Below are 16,231 nucleotides of genomic sequence, written 5' to 3'. Positions count from 1 at the left end.
AAGATTATCATGAACAAAGAGCGGAAGTTGTGTCTCACGGGATTTACCCCGTCGGGAACCGTGCTGATTTTCCATTAGTAACTTCTAATTATTGGGGTTGTCTCACGATTGAACGATCAAATAAATGTTCAAATAACGTTGCACGAAATTTATGTGAGGGAAATAGGTCTGTGATTGATCGGTTTCTCTCTGTCTCCGTTTTTAAAAGTTGATGCTGCGTTAACCGTTTTCCAATCTCTGGAAACCTCGTGATCTACCAGCGACTTCTTAAATATTATTTCTAGATATGGCGCAAATACCGAAGCTGGATCGTTAAATATATTTCCGGGTATTACATCAGGTCTGGGGGATTTATTAGGCTTAATATTTTTGAGCAAGCGTTTCATTCCATTGTATGAAATTTCAATTTTGGGCATCGGCTGACCATGATTGGATTGACCGATTGACCGATTTGGTGAGCTATCGGAGACTTCGGTGTGACATTGGTGAATATGTTCTAAAAGAATGATTTTAATAAGTTAGCCTTTTTCAAACTGATAATTACTATTTAGCCCATATCATTTTTGAGTGAATTAACTGCTGACTTATTTCCCTGTTACTCTCTGACGTACGACCAAAAAGCTTTCGGATTCTATTACAAATTTTGTGCTAATCTTTTCTTTTTTAATTCCCTTAACGCTTTCCGAAATCCATTCTCGGCGTTCGCCCTGGATATCTTTTAATCATAAGTGATCACAATTCTTTTGTCGCTGAATGTATCATCCCTAATATTTTTCATCTTGGCGTGGAATAGCCTTTGACGTCGCAATGCTTTTCTAACATCCGCGTTGCCCCATCTAGGGTCCGTGTTATTTTTCATAAATTTGGGAATGAACTTGTCGACTGCTGAGTGCGTTATCTCAAGAAAGTGATTCCACGTATCCTCAGTATTTTGGTGAACACTATCTTTCTAAAAATTTGCAAATTGACTCTGTGGCACGAACTTTTGGCCATTAGAATCCCCTGCTTTAAACAAGTAAATTTTCATTTTAGGCTTCTTATTTCGAACTATATGTAGCAAGAAGTGAGCATTTACTGCCCTGTAGTAACTAATTCCTTTTATAGTTTCTTTAACTAAGTTATTGTCGGGTATGGTCGCTAAAAAATCAAGAATATTATCGCCCATAGTTGGTGAAGTTTCAAGTTCATGTAAGGAGGTCAGCGTAAAAGAATTCAATAGTCACTCGCAGGTATCTCAATCTTAACCCCCCGTTTTGAAACTCTGTGTGCTTCATTGATTATTAGATGGGACATCGAAATCTCCACCGATTATTACGTCATGGTGAATTTGTTGGGATAGAACCCCTTTCATTTGCTGATCTAATTCTAGTATAGAATTATCTTTGTCGTGCGACGGCCTGTAAAATTCGCATGCATACATTCTTTTGGATTGAGAAGATTTAATTGAGAACCAAACGCTGTCTAAACCATTACCTGTAAATAGCTCAGCCCTGTGGACGGCTGCTGACACCTGGCGGCCTCAGACGAGTAGTGAACACCAGAACGGTTCAGGGGGTTCTTACACGATTGGATCATCGGCTGAAGGTCAATGAAGGACGCCCAGATATCCCTAAATAAATCACTCACCCTCTGATTGATGCCTCCCCCTCGGCTTCAAACCAGAGGTCCACGATCAATCCTCAAGACAAGGCTGCAGATCGAGAGCGTCACATCAACCCCCCGTCGACACCACCCACCCGCTTCACTTCACGATTCCCTCCAACGCAGCGATGGGGGCCCTTGTAGCCACGCACTCACCGGCGCAGGAGTGCATCGCGACGGAAGTTCGAGAGGGAATAAGCTGATCGGAGAAAGACTAACGACGAAGCTTTAAAAATAGTCGAGGGAATACGAAATCCGCGGAGTAGGCATAGATTGAGGCATGCGTGAGTGGGTGCGTGGAGGGGATTGAATGCAATGGGCAGGGTGAAGAGGGAGGCTTGCAGGGCATGAAGATGAAGGAAGGGATAGAGAAGGGCTAATGAAGAGGCGTTGGGCGGTGCATGAAATTCACCGTGTAAAGTGTTCAATACTTAAAAAAAGCGCCCTCTCCATACCTAAGCAGCTGGCCTTGCTTTTGTTCATTTGCTCATATCTACATCGCATAAACAATTGACAGTGACATCAAGATGACGCCGCCAAATTGAAAGTATCATTCGAACCATTTATTTGTGTGTTCCTGTAAAATATCGTCGAAGACACGGTCGACGCTGTAAATGAATGCCATCGGCGTGGTGAGGCTCGAAGGCACACCTCTGCTGCATAGGGTTCCGCTCCCTTCGCAGTGGCGCCCTTCCAAGCCTACGGCCGCGCCATCCTCCCTCCTTAAGGGATACACCTGCCCACACGGGGGCGGGCAGGCGAACAGCGTCCCCCTTCCTTTCCTCTCTCTTTCCGCTCGATGGATCGGCCCCCACAAGAGCCCCCCCCCCGCTCCATCATGCAATAACAGCATCCTTTGGCTGGGGATCTCCCTTAACGTGCCTTGGCATGTTTTCGGCAGCGTCGATGGCGCGCGTGGGTGCCACCACTCGCTCGACTTGCGCTCTCCCCGCCCCCAAGGGCCCGCCCCCCCTTCCTTCCCTCCGCCATTCGTCCCGAGTGAGTCCGTGATGCGAGGGCGCACGGATTCAGGTGCGTGCTCTCGGCCCAATCGTGTGGCACCGACACGTGCGATACTTGGTTTATTTTATTTGAAATTTGGACGCGTGCGAAATTTAATTTACACTGCCGATCGTTAAAATAGGTGAAATATGGAGGTGGCGACGAATTGTGGACGTAGCGGTGATGCGGAGCATATCGGAAGCAATCTCCATTGTGCCCTGAAAGCCACCCCGTGTTGCAGGTGGTGATTCGAGTGGAAAACATCGCCTGCCTGGTGTATTGAGTGTCCGCCTACGACCACAAGCCTCCCATAGGTTGCCTCGAGTTTCTGTTGCAGGGGGTGTTACGGCCATCCATGATTAAATATGAGTTTATGCATGAACATGAATATATTATTGCTCATATACGCAAATGCCTATGTACAAACTCACATAAATGCTTATTTACATGATTAGATAATGGATTTTTTTAATAAATTACTCTTTTATGGCATTTAAGCCAATATATTTTGGTTCTCGGGTTCGATTTTGTTAAGACTGCGTATCGGCCGTGGGAAGAGTGACCACTTGAATATATATAGTATGTGACAGCGCCTGTCCCCCTCTTATATTATCCCGGTGGCCGGATCTACCAAGATGATTTGGTGCCATGATGTAGTCGATAGAAAACTCTGGTACCCTCTATGCGTCTTTCTATGATTCGAAGAACTTCCAATCTGACTCCTCCGACATTTCCATCGCGCTTCCTTTCCTCTCGTGACATTTTTTCACAAATCTGGCGAATTTTCTTTGAATATTTTCCATTTCCAAGGCATTCGTCACATGCACGACTTAGGCAACATCGAACGCGGGCCACTCATTGCCGAGGCTTCCCTGTTGATGGCGTTCCTTGGGTGTGCACGCCACAGTTTTTCACTATTTTTCGTTTAAATTAACGATGGATCTGAGTATTAGATCTTGGATGATTCATGGAAGTATGAAAATTAGGACTTTAGAAGGGAAACAAGTGCAATCAAAAAATATTTACTCATAGGTTGCGCAGTTTTCGCTACGACTGCCTGTGAAATAAACAGAATGAATTTAATTTTAAAGAAACTGTTTCAAAAGTTATAGGTTCCACCTCCGGCTCCGCCCCCCTCCCCCCGCTGTCACCGGCCCCTTCGGGTGATCCGCGTCGGCATTTCCGCATCCAGACGAGGGGGAACCGCACCCCCTCCCCGCCCACGTCTCCCTGCGTTTGACGGGTCAGTGGATCCCGGCGCGCGGTGCGAGTGCCCACCCTCCCTCCACCTGCCCCTCGCTAATGGAACGTGTCAGTGTGCACATTACTCCTCTCCTTCCGCGCGGCTTTGTTGCGGCGAGGTTGGCGGGGGATGGGGGGCAGAGAGGGGTCGGGTGGGGCGGTGATAAGCTCCCCAGGGAGAGGGGGGGCGGGCGGACCGGGATTGGCGTAATGGAAGCGGCAGCCCGTGAGATGGGTCGGATTCGATTGGCTAATGGAATTCCCCCCCGCCCCCCTGCGCCCCCGTGGCCGGCCGCGGGGTCCGCCGATCGGAGGCGGTGGACGCAAAGGGCCTGGAATCGGGAATTCCTGCGGGAAAGGCGCACGCTCCAGCTCCAGCGGGCGCTTCCCAAGCCACCCATCGGAAGTTGCGCCTGGAGGCGGACGTCTAAAATATTTCATGGAGGAGGAATCACTATTCATTGCATGCGATGTGTAGTTATTAGCGATCAATGCAGGCTCTTAATGGAGCGAAATTCTGAGCCTTGTTTCACGAGATACTATCACATAAAAGTGCGATCAATTCAACTATGTGGTCATCGAACTACAAATTTTCTTTGAGGAGGTGATGAACCGGCCGGTCGGCGAGAATCGTTGCTCGCCTTGAGTGGATTCCTTCGGCCGATGTGACGGCTTTTGAATTGATTTTCTGACTACAGAGTAATACGGTTCGGCTAGGAATGACATGACATGTAGTTGCATTTCAACTTGTCGGATATGTTGCGATCAAATATACTTCTTTCGACTGAGATTTGCCAAGTCTTATTCCATTGATATCGGATTACCGAGTGGCAGAAATTAATACTGGCAAAAAGTTACTCCGCTGCTGAGGAATCAGGCTCGTTCAAATTGTTCGGTGAAGATTGAAAATGAAAGTTATTGGGCATAGAGTGAGCCGTTGGACAGTGCAAATTAATGTTATAATTGTGCGGAATGATGGGATACGTATCATGCGAATTTACAAAATTCTAAATGTGCGAGTCAAAGTCTTAAGCTTTATCTGCATTCTGTTTAATACAGCCAACGGATGATCGAAAAAATAGCATTTGAGCTCATCCATGCGTATGCATTCCTTTTCTAACGAAAGTTTCTATAGGAGATGCCGCGGCTAGGCATAACATAGTGAGGAAGTGAAAAATTGGGTTCATTTTGCGTGAGCGATGCCACAGTCGGAATATTGGGCGAGTATTTATTTTCGTCGATGAAAACTGTTCGTTGGACAGAAGAGCCGATGAAGCTCAAAGAAGAGCAGCAAAACCCTTGCGAATACTTTTGCAAAAAGAGTGTAGAGTGAATGGGAGTCCCTTCACAAAGGCAAAGGCCGCGGGTGAGGAAGAGCCGACTGCATACAGGAAGGAAGGTACGAGATGCTCTCGAGCCCACACGATCGCCTTTTGGATCGTGGAAGTGGCTCTTGTACTCGTGCACACCAAATAGCGTGAAATATTAGTAAGCTATTGAATTGATGCCTTGTCGGAATGCCCGGGAATTCGGCGGATCACCCGGGACGACACCAGATTGCGTGGCGGTCGGGAGGCAGTTGGCATGAGGGTTGTCTTGCAGTCCGTCCATCTTGTTTGTGCGTAGATTGCAATCGTTCGCCCTCGGCCCGTTGTCCTCCCACCGCAGTCAACGCCTGCCGATGGGCCAACCCTTGACGGCGTGTTTGTCCCTTCCAAGCCTTATTCTTATGATCCCGGATAAAGTTCGGGGAAGGGTTAATCTCTTGGTCTCGTTGGGAGGACGCACAAATACGTCTATCCTTGAGCTTTCTCGTGCCACGTTATACCTTGCTAATAAATTACGTTGACGTTGCAGCGCATTTAACATTTTAGGCACAATGGCAATCAAGTTTGTCCATGAAAAACTTTCATCAAATCTAGCAGTCTTTCCCCGTGATGGCCAAATTAGGTATAATTTCGCGCAGGCGTTCGATGCTCATTCAAAGTGGCCTAACCAATGCTAAATGCTGACATCTTATCAACGCCTTTGCATTAAAGTTATTACTTCCCCACTATTCATTTGATGAAGCTAGACTTTCTTAACTCCAGCATCTTAGGTGTCCCAAACCAAAATTCTGAAAGATAAGCAAGATGTCAAAGAGGCATCCAATCACTTGGGTAGAGATGGCTAAACGAAACCTTCAGGGTCTAAAAGTATCAAAGTTAATGGACTTCCATTTCCAGGCGATACTCAATCTTTTGGACATTTTCTTGCAGCTGTTATAATTCATTCGGTGTTGTTTTGGCCTCTAATTGTCTTTTTTATTTATTTTACGTTTTTTCATGAGAACATGGAAGGAAACTTGCGATTGAAATATAAATGTGATGCCTGGCCTCTTCTATTCTACTAATATTATTAATAGTGATATTAAGTAGCTCGCTTTCGTGAAACTTCCACGCGAGTCTTTTAAGGGTTCTATTATCTTTCGCATCGACTAGAATGGCATCGCATCTTTCTCTTGAATGGCATGGCCGACAGCAGGATTATAGTTTGCAGATGAGTGCCTCACTTTTTGTATTAATTAGGGTCAGCGTGCCTTCTCTCAGGTGCACCTGTCTCACCTGTGCAATGGAAAGTCTTTAATAGGAAACTGCATCACTTTTGAGTGTTCTCCTTTCATCTGCTTTGCATAGATATTTACTACATCTAAGCTAAGCTGTTCCCTAGTGTTGTTGAGTTTTAGAAGGACCGTGGATGAATGCGATGACACACCTTCCAAGGAGAAAATAATGGAGAGGAAACGCATGGGGAATGACAATAAGACGAGATGTAAAAATCTTTAGAAAAGCTATCCTTCTGAAAAGGAATATTGAGAAGTTGTTCAAGTACATTAAAAGTTTCCCTTACTGTATTTTCCACATCAGTACTTTTCGTAAGAGATAAGAGATTGGAAACCCGAAAAATTTTATGAAATCATAACGAGAAAGCCGGGGTATGCGTTGCAGGAACTCACTAACAATTTAAAACTGGATGAACAGGTTTTCCCTAACTGACTAAATATATTTATTCTATACTGATTCAGCAAATAATATGATAAAATATTATCATGATCCCTCACCCTATGGTACGAGATAGAAATTTTTATATTAGCGCATATTTCTGAGTGACAGAGTCGTATGGATTTCTAAGCCGCCGAGCAACCTCTTCCGCGCGAACACTTCGCGGAAATGAGGGAAACACAAGCACATTCCCGCCCTGTAACAATTTCCCTAATTATGAATTTGATATTCATCAGATTTGCTCAACCAAATAATAAAAAAATAATTATTTCAATTAACATTACAATAACGCAGTGGACTCCATCTTCCGTGATGTTTCCTGTGGGGTTGTGTGGGCTTCGTTTGCCAAGGGTGCTACGCTCAATCATACTTACAATGGTCTACTCAAGAAAACATTTTCCTCCTTTCAAAGATCGTCTAAATTTTGTTGCTTGTACAATCCTTAACCAGAATCATCTATTTCATCATTTCATAAGAACATCTATTTCGCATGAGACCTACGGGGGGTATTGCTAGCAGAAAGTTGGCAGGTAGTTTTTAGAATGTACCACTACATGAAGATAAATGTCTGAGAAAAAAGCAGTGTACAAGAAGGGTTCTTATCTTCTGATGGAGGTAACTATTAAAATAAACTAGGGTAAATATTACTAAATCAAATGAGTATGTGCGGATCTAGATAAGTTTTTAAGTCCCGAGAATAGGAAAAAAGGGTCAGGGTGAGGAATGAATTGGCCACGAAAGAATTTGGATTGGGTGCACAGTTAGTTATAGATTGTGAAATAATAATAGCGTATGAAATATGCATGCTGTGCAAGTTTGGTCATGTGGCTAGAATGGATGAAAGACATTACCAAATAGAGCTCTCCTATCTATGAGGGAACGAGAGTTCAAATGATTTCGGAGAGATACAAGGTGTGATCAAAAAAATATAGGACTGATTTTAATCTGCACAAACCATCCAACGAATCGAAACGAGACACAGTGCGTAAACTAGCGACACATTTGACGACTAAAACGAGAGGTGTATTGTTTGTTTACGTCGAGACGTTACGCAGCAGCTGCGGCAACCGTGTCTCGTCGCCGCGTGCAACGGCAGCAATGAAGGAGCAAGAGGAACAGCGTGTGTGCGTGATATTTAGTATCGAAATTGACAAAAGTGCTACGGAGACATTTGGAATGATTCAGCAAGCCTTTTTAATTGAAGCTATGAGTCGAAGGCAGTGTTTTGAGGGGTACAGTCGTTTAAAATTGGGCAGAACCTCAACAGATGATTATTCGTGAACGGGGTGGGGCGGCCTTCCACTTCGACGGACCCAAAACATGTCAATTTGGTGAACGATTTGGTGCGAGCAAATCGCCGTTTAACTGTTAGGGAGATAGTCGAGAACATGAACATCGGTTTTGTCGCCTGTCAGACAATGTTGACAGACATTTTGGGCATGATGCGCGTCAAATCAAAATTTATCCCGCGGGTGCTGTCTGATGAACAGAGACAAAAACGTGTGGACATTTGTCAGGAAATCCTGGACTGAGCCAATACCGGTCCAGAGTTTCTTAAAACCATCGTATTCGGTGACGATACCTGGGTTTACAGCTATAATGTTGAGAAAAAGGCCCAGTCTTCTAAGTGGCAAGGTCCTCAAACTCCTCGGCCAAAGAAAGCTCGCATGTCCAGATCCAATGTGGGAGCATGCTGGTGTGTTTCTTCGATAGCCAAGAGCTGTTTCATTCGGAATTCGTCCCTCAAGGTCAAACAGTTATCAAAGATTTCTACTTAAAGGATATGAAGAGGCTGAGGGCCGCAGTGAGCCGAAAGAGGCCGGACATGTGGAGAAACAATCCATGGCGTTTCCACCACGATAACGTGCCGGCTCACACGACGCTGATCGTGACAGGGTTTTTCGCCAGAACCGGAACTTCCGCGATCCCACAGCTACCCTACTCTCCAGACGTGGCTCCATCAGACGTTAAAGTTAAAATAAACCTTGAAAGGGCGCCGATTCGACTCTATTGCGGACATTAAAACTAATTGTACGGCGGACCTGAAGAGGATCCCTAAGGCGGCTTACCAGGCAGGGTTCGAGAGCTGGAGGAGACGTTGGCAAAGGTGTCGTCAGCCAAGGCATGTACATTGAGGACGACAAGTTCGATCAAGTTGTATTCGTCGAAATAAACAAGTTATAAAGTCAGTCCTGTCTTTTTTTGATCACACCTTGTATAAGCAAGGAGACGAAAGGTTTAAGACCGCGTAAGTCATGGTCAGATGAATGTTAATGTGTACGAGTGTTGGAGAGACTCTTACAAGACACGAGACATATATAACACGAGTGCCAGCGGCGACGTATTAGGCAGACGCACAATACAGGTGCTACACACACGCATGTCGCAGGGGCGTACGTAGAGGAAGGGCGAGACATGCAGCAAGTGAAATGGAAGTGGGTTTCCCAAACTTCGCAGTCTGAGACATGTACATCTTTTGGATAAGTCGCTTATCTCCCCAGTCCACTCCGAACTTTTACAAAATGTTCATACGTTGATATCATTTCGCTGTGCTAAACGTCTTTTCAATATCCACGAGGCATAAAAATTCAGCCTGGTTGTCCCCAACTACTGGTGGATGCCATATAAATGCTCTCCTATGGCGCTTACCCATATACTTTAAAAAATAACATGATGTATTCTGTTTTCTGATCGTTAGAGCATTAAGACAATTAGAAATTGTGTAGATCAGGCTTTAGAAACGGCCTGAAATTTCATACGACCACGTTCAACGCAGGCTCTGGTTCTAACCTCTGCGCTCGGTAATTATTCCAGGATAATAGTTTTTATGGCAGTCACTTGCGAGATTTCCTCCGCCATGTACGCCATTTTCTCACATGGTGTATCTAGGAATTCCTTCACTGTAATTTACTGAATCTCATTATTAGATTATATTTTCCATATTTATATCTAATATGATAACATCCAAGGTATTGGCTAGGTTATTCGGGAGAGCAGAGTTGCTTTAACGACCAGAAATCAACAGATCAACATTAAGTTATGAAAATATTTGTGCCTACCGTAGCGTTTATATCTTTCAAACGACGGTGGAACTAATTTTTAGCCCTCAACACGGCGGTGCTAGATATCTTAACCTGATAGAGGTTTCGAAAAACCATCGCTTTTCTGTGTTTTTCATTGTGGAAAATGCTGTAGAAGTGATGATATTAACTGCCAAATGAAACAGCCGTCATAGTTTTCAGCACTAATAAAAACATTACTCGCCTCCGCCTGCAAATCTAGGGATCTCTACTTCCCCAGTATACATCCCACGAGTATACATCCCACTGGCGTACGTCTAAGAGACAAATCTGCGTAATCAGAGACTTTTTGAGCCCGGTGCGTCGCAAGCGATTCGGCGCCGCGTGTGTTTTCCCGAGGCTGTCTGAGCTTGGTACGATGGCGCACCCCGCATAGCCTCCCTCGTATTTCCCTCCCGACCTCCATCAATGTATCACAGATGATGCGCACTCGAGCTCATGATGCTTCCGATAATCTGCTGATATCGTCATCGTTTCGGCGCAGGTCGATAAAATTTCCAGTCATCATGCTGCGCTCGCAATTAGGGTGGCGCTCGGTTTATCACCGGATATCGCCTTGTGTGTATACACACACACACACACATGCCGTTCTCGGAGAGGGAGTGGCAAATCACTCTTAATCATCCCGCACCCTCCTTGTCCCGCCTAATTCCCCGCCCGCCCCCCTTTGCTCCCCCACCCCCGTCGGCAAGGGGATCTCTCCCCCTCCGGTCTCTTTGTCTTCACCACGACCTTTCGAGACTCCTCCCTCCTCTTTCGTTCCCCCCTCGCACCAGATGGGCCCTGAAAACACGCCCTCACCCCCTTCCATACGGCCCAGAGGGGCACGGGGGAGGTGCGGACGGGGGAGATCCCCGACGGCCAGCCTCCACAACAACAATGGCCTATTCCCAACCTTTGTTGGAATTTCCCCAGACGTATTAAGGTAGCCCGTAAATTCGGATTCGATTCGCGGATTTTCGACCCCGCTTCCTCCTCCACCCCCCTTCCCTCGGAGGTGGAAGGGCAGCGCTCTGCTCCTTCGGTCCTTTGTCCTCGTCGGCACTTTCTTTTGATCCCTCCAGTTTTAATCTGGCGGACGTTATGTCTCGACGGTGGCTGCGATGTGATTTTTTTAAAAAAGGCGTAAACAGGAGTCCTTTAAAAAAGTACCACCGCCTCCCCCTTCGATCTCCTGTAGAGACTTGGCTTTCTTCTTTTTTCTATGCGAAACGTTCTCGCGGCTGTGCACACAGCGTGCCCTCGGAGTTGGGGGGAGGCGACTTCCTGGGCCTGGAGATGTCAGCGCCCGCTCCTGCTGCTTGGGGACTTCAACGCACGGGTCTATCTTGCAATGTGCTGCTCTAGGTCCGGGTGGGCCGCGGAGGGAAGTATATAGAGCACGGGTGGTTGGGTGCTGCCCCTCGCCGGGTGGAGAGTTCGCCCCTGGGAATCGTGTGCGTCGTGATGCCAGGGGCTCCCGGGCGAGCGGATGGACTCCCTCTAGCTGAACCCCTCGGATGCTTTCTTTATGCTCAGACGTATCGAAATTAGGAAGATGCTATGTTGTCAATGTCTCTAAAACGCAGATTAAATTGATAACGCTGGTGTGTACCTACACCTGGCAGAGACCATACGCAAAGAATTCCGGGGACGAATTGCATACGGAAGTATGTATATTAGTTGAAACGAGTCCTGGCATTTTAGGCAATGGAAGAGTACTACTTTCAAATTCGTGGAGAAAAACTATCACCATTGGTCGAGCAATAATGCACCGAAGAATACAAACTTCATGCCTTGAAATAATTAATAATTCTATCATGTTAACCAATAATAAAGCAAAATTCAACTACGTGAGGAAAAATAATTAAATATATGGACACGTTATAAAGGTGGTGAGAGGCGTTAGCAAGAATTAGCAATCGAAGTTCTTCAAAAATGAAAGAAGGAAAAAGGAAGCCTGTTGAGAAGTTGCAGAGTGATGGCGCTATCAATTACCTAGAGCACATGAGCCTCAGCTGTTTCTCTCTCCTCTAACATTCTCGGGAAAAATAGCATCTTTTACTCATTCGCGCTGTTCTATTGGTTGCTTCTTTAAACCAATATCGCTTCCCTGAGCTGCATACGAGCGAAATGTTACATTAAGCCTACCTCGAGAGAATCCCGAATGCTAGCTGCATATTCCAATTCAGGGCAAGGGACCAAGGCCATTGGTTAGTAGCCAAGATTTCTACTCACTGGACGTCCATTTGAACTAACCACAAATAAACATTCAGTGAATGTCATCAGCCATTTCTTATCTATTGCACTACAAATGCTCAGGATTTGTGGAGAAATTCAATGTACTTGATATTTAACCTCACTTACCGGGGGGGGAGGTTAATCAAGGGAGTGACACTCCCAGTATTAGGAGTGAAATTTTTACTATTTTTGAATAGTCCCGAATAATACCAAAATGTACGGATGAAAGAAGTTGAGGAGGGCTCTATTTTGAGATCATTTATTTCAATCTTCCTTTTAGTCAAATTTTCTTTCCTTAAATCACTACTTGTGCGTGATTTACCACCCCAGGCCGAATTCTTTTACCATGGTTTGTGGATAAAGTTGTGAATATTTATATAGATACAAAATAAACTTTGTCCATTTTGATACACATGAATTACGCCATAGAGAAATGACGTCCTTTACCTAATCATTTATTCTTGCTGTTTTCCTTCATTGGAAATGAGAATGTTTTCATCAACTATTCACAAAAATGTCTAAATTTACATTTCTCCTTTTTATAAAAGAGTAAATGGGTTTAGACTGAACCAAAAAGACTTTGAGGTGGACAAAATTAGTTATAGCTGCTCGATAATTTATCTTTAACCAAAAGTCATGGCGTAGTAAACAATTTGAGCTTTCACTGAATTGCCGAAAGGTAAGTAAATAGCCCCACATCTTACTCAAACACTCTTCAAGTCACCAAAATGGAATGTGGCAGGGGGTGTTAGCTCGCCACCAATTCGTCATTGGTAGTTAGCGATATCCTATATGATCAATTCGATCTACTATTTTTGGTCTTAGTGACGCGCACGAGGGAGAAGTAGTGATCCTTGCGTAAATCGACCAGTTCTAAGGTCTAAGCCTCCTCGAACCGATCACTAAGGTTTTTCCTGCAGTGTAATTTTACGCCCGGACTGGGTACACTCTCTCTTGTTTCTGCGTTACGGTTAATGATATTCGGATGACTAAGAATAATTTTATTGGTTCATGGCATTAGTCCCAGTGTCTCCAGTGAGGTATCCGATCTCGCCTTGCGCTACCGTTTGTGGGCGATATCTTGTGACTGTTTTCTTACTAGAACTTATTTGTTTTCCTGCCGTTGAATAGGGGTCCAAAATTCATGAGATTTTGATTTTTCGTGAATCCTTCACCACAAGGCTGGTGAAAGTCACACATTATCAGGGTAATAAGGGGGCAGTTCCTTTCCCTGTGCAGGTTGTGGTTTCCCTTATGGATGACATCTGATCATACCAAAAAAATCACGCATCTCGGGCAGATCTAAAGTTGCATATGTCTGGGAAACGAACCCGGGCACTTAGGTCAGCTTTCCTGCGCCCTAACCCCTGATCTGCAGCTTTTTCGCATTCCGGGAGTTGCTGTGAGTCTGGTTCAGTGCCTCCGGGTTATTTTTCCGGACGCAATTCTGGAAATCCGGCTGTTTTCCTTTGTCGCCTTCTTCTCATATGCTCATTCTCTTCATCGCATATGACATTAAAGAACCGATCAAATTTCCCGATTTTCCCTGGAAGTTTATACACGATGCATACGGAGTTTTAAAATTTGCATATTTAGGTTTATGGGTCATTTCTATAGTGTGTATTCGGGGATAACCAATTAGTAAATAAAGCCAAATATCGTCGCTAACTATGCTCGCATTGGTCTAATGCATCATCGAAAACTGCTGAACCCCTAATGCTACCCTACTGACTGCGACTGCAGCACTACTCGTATTATCCGCAGCTACCCTCATTAATCACCTAGCCGCACACACTTTCATTCCCACTTCAATCTATTTCTGCGTTAACCATAACTTTTTATCAGCAGATTTTATTATTAAAAAGAACGGGTGAAAATGGAAAACTCTGTCTTACTCCTTACCCGTCCCAGGTACTTCTCCACCAATATTATTTGTATTCATCAGATTCATACTTCCGATGAGTCACTTAGTACTCCATCTTACTCCGATATTCCGAAACACAGCGTTATATATATATATATATATATATATATATATATATATATATATATATATATATTTATATATATATATAATTATTTAATTTTATAATTATTTCTCTTGGAGACCAAGAAAGAGTTTTACATAGGAAGGGCTGAACCTGCATCCCATGGCACAACCCTTGATCTGCAAGTAGAATTTATTGTATAGCTGCAATTCGAATCGTACCAATCGCACCGTCTCGTATCACACCAAACGCTCCATTACTTATTCCCTTTCCATAAATCAAAGAGGACAAATAATCTGTAATCATCCCCACTACCTGGATAAACTGTTCTAAAACCTACACCATTCCCTCCTCCAACGAGGACATTCTAAGCCTCTCCTAAACATAATAATTTGAAGACATGCTTATAATCCCAAACCTTCCTCCTCCGCAGAAACCCATCCCTTTTCAATTTATTACGACGTAATTCCCAGGCCTAGAGTCTTGGCGATCAATCCTAAAAAACCTCTCCCCTATCCTAAAGAACCACGACTTTACCATCGACTCCTTTCCCCAATGTCCCTCCTTTACTTTCAAGAACACCCGACCCCCAACTTTTCAACTTATCAGATCTCCTCATATCAACCAATCCACTCCTTTAATCCCCGCCCCATCCCAAAGCCACTCCCGAGTCCTGCAATAACCCTACATTCAAAACGTCCTATTTTAAAAACCCGAACCCAACCTGCTATTTAGCTCTGTCCCACCTGTTTCCTACTCCTCGTGCACCAGCAATGTAATCTCCCTTTTGAAGTGCCAACTATGCCCTGCCTTCGATATTCGGCAGTGCACCACACTTTTATGCATAGGAGACAGGGCAGTGTATTAGGATCAATAACCAACGTGTTTCATGCAACCATTTTTCCCTGACTGGGATGCTTCCAATCCCAAAGCACGCCTCCAAACGCAACACTTCCTTTGATGAATGCTATTGAGTCTCCAGTTTAGCATCCCTCCGTCCCTCCAATCAAACTCAAAACAATAGAACAGGCGTATATCTGGCTCCTCGACTCCTGGAATGAGCCAGGGATCAATATTAAGCACTAATTAACCCCACCCCCAGATATATTCACCTCCGCTCCCAAAACTTTCCATATTTAACCCACATTTCCAAACCTTCCCCTCCCAACTCTTTACTCGCCTTCCCCTTCCAGCCAGCGACCTACACCTGTCCTATTAAAACTGTCCACCCATTCCCTTATTTCCCAAGAGAATGGTAATTCGCCCACAGGAAATTCGGAATACGCGTTTCATTTGGGTATGTCTCACTGTGTTTTTTTCGCTAGCACCAATACGCTTAATAGAGGGGAGAATGTTGGGAAAACGAGGTAAGAGCAGGAACAGGATATTGATGCTGGACGGGATGAAAGAAGGAAGGAAGTAAGAGCACTCAGAAATGAAGAGGGGACCTGGTGTAGAGTACGTGGCTGGATCGTGTTTTGTTAGGAGTCACGCTCGATTCCTAACTCTCTCTCCATCCGCGGACACCGAATTTGCAACAACACAGCCACTCTCAACAAATACCTTGACAATCTACATCTTGCACTCCTCAAACGCAGTTATCCAGAAAAGTCCCTGCAAAATAAAATCCACCGCTCCACCCGACCACTCACTCCACACATAAACAAGTCCATATCTGACGCAGGACTCAACCTTTGCACCACCTATTACCCCGGATCACACAGACTGAAAACCCTCCTTAAAGAACTGTTTCCAATTTTACTGACAATGACGCGACATCATCCTTACTACCTCAATGCCCATCTATCGCGTACAGACGACCCGCCAATCTCAAAAACCTTCTGAGATCCACCAACCCTTTGGCGCCCCCCATGAAAAAATTCCTAATATTTCCTCTACTTGCAACCGCCCCCGATGTAAAACCTCTCTTCTTATTAGGTGTACTCCCCCCTCCCTACATCCCCTCATTGCCCCCTCACCTCGTTCCCACGCTATTTGCCTCCCAAAAAACATTATT

The sequence above is a fragment of the Hetaerina americana genome, unplaced genomic scaffold, assembly GCF_022747635.1.
Source record: "Hetaerina americana unplaced genomic scaffold, ioHetAmer1.1.p SCAF_6, whole genome shotgun sequence".
NCBI classification, from domain to species: Eukaryota; Metazoa; Arthropoda; class Insecta; order Odonata; family Calopterygidae; genus Hetaerina; species Hetaerina americana.
Note: the sequence above shows the minus strand (reverse complement) of the source record.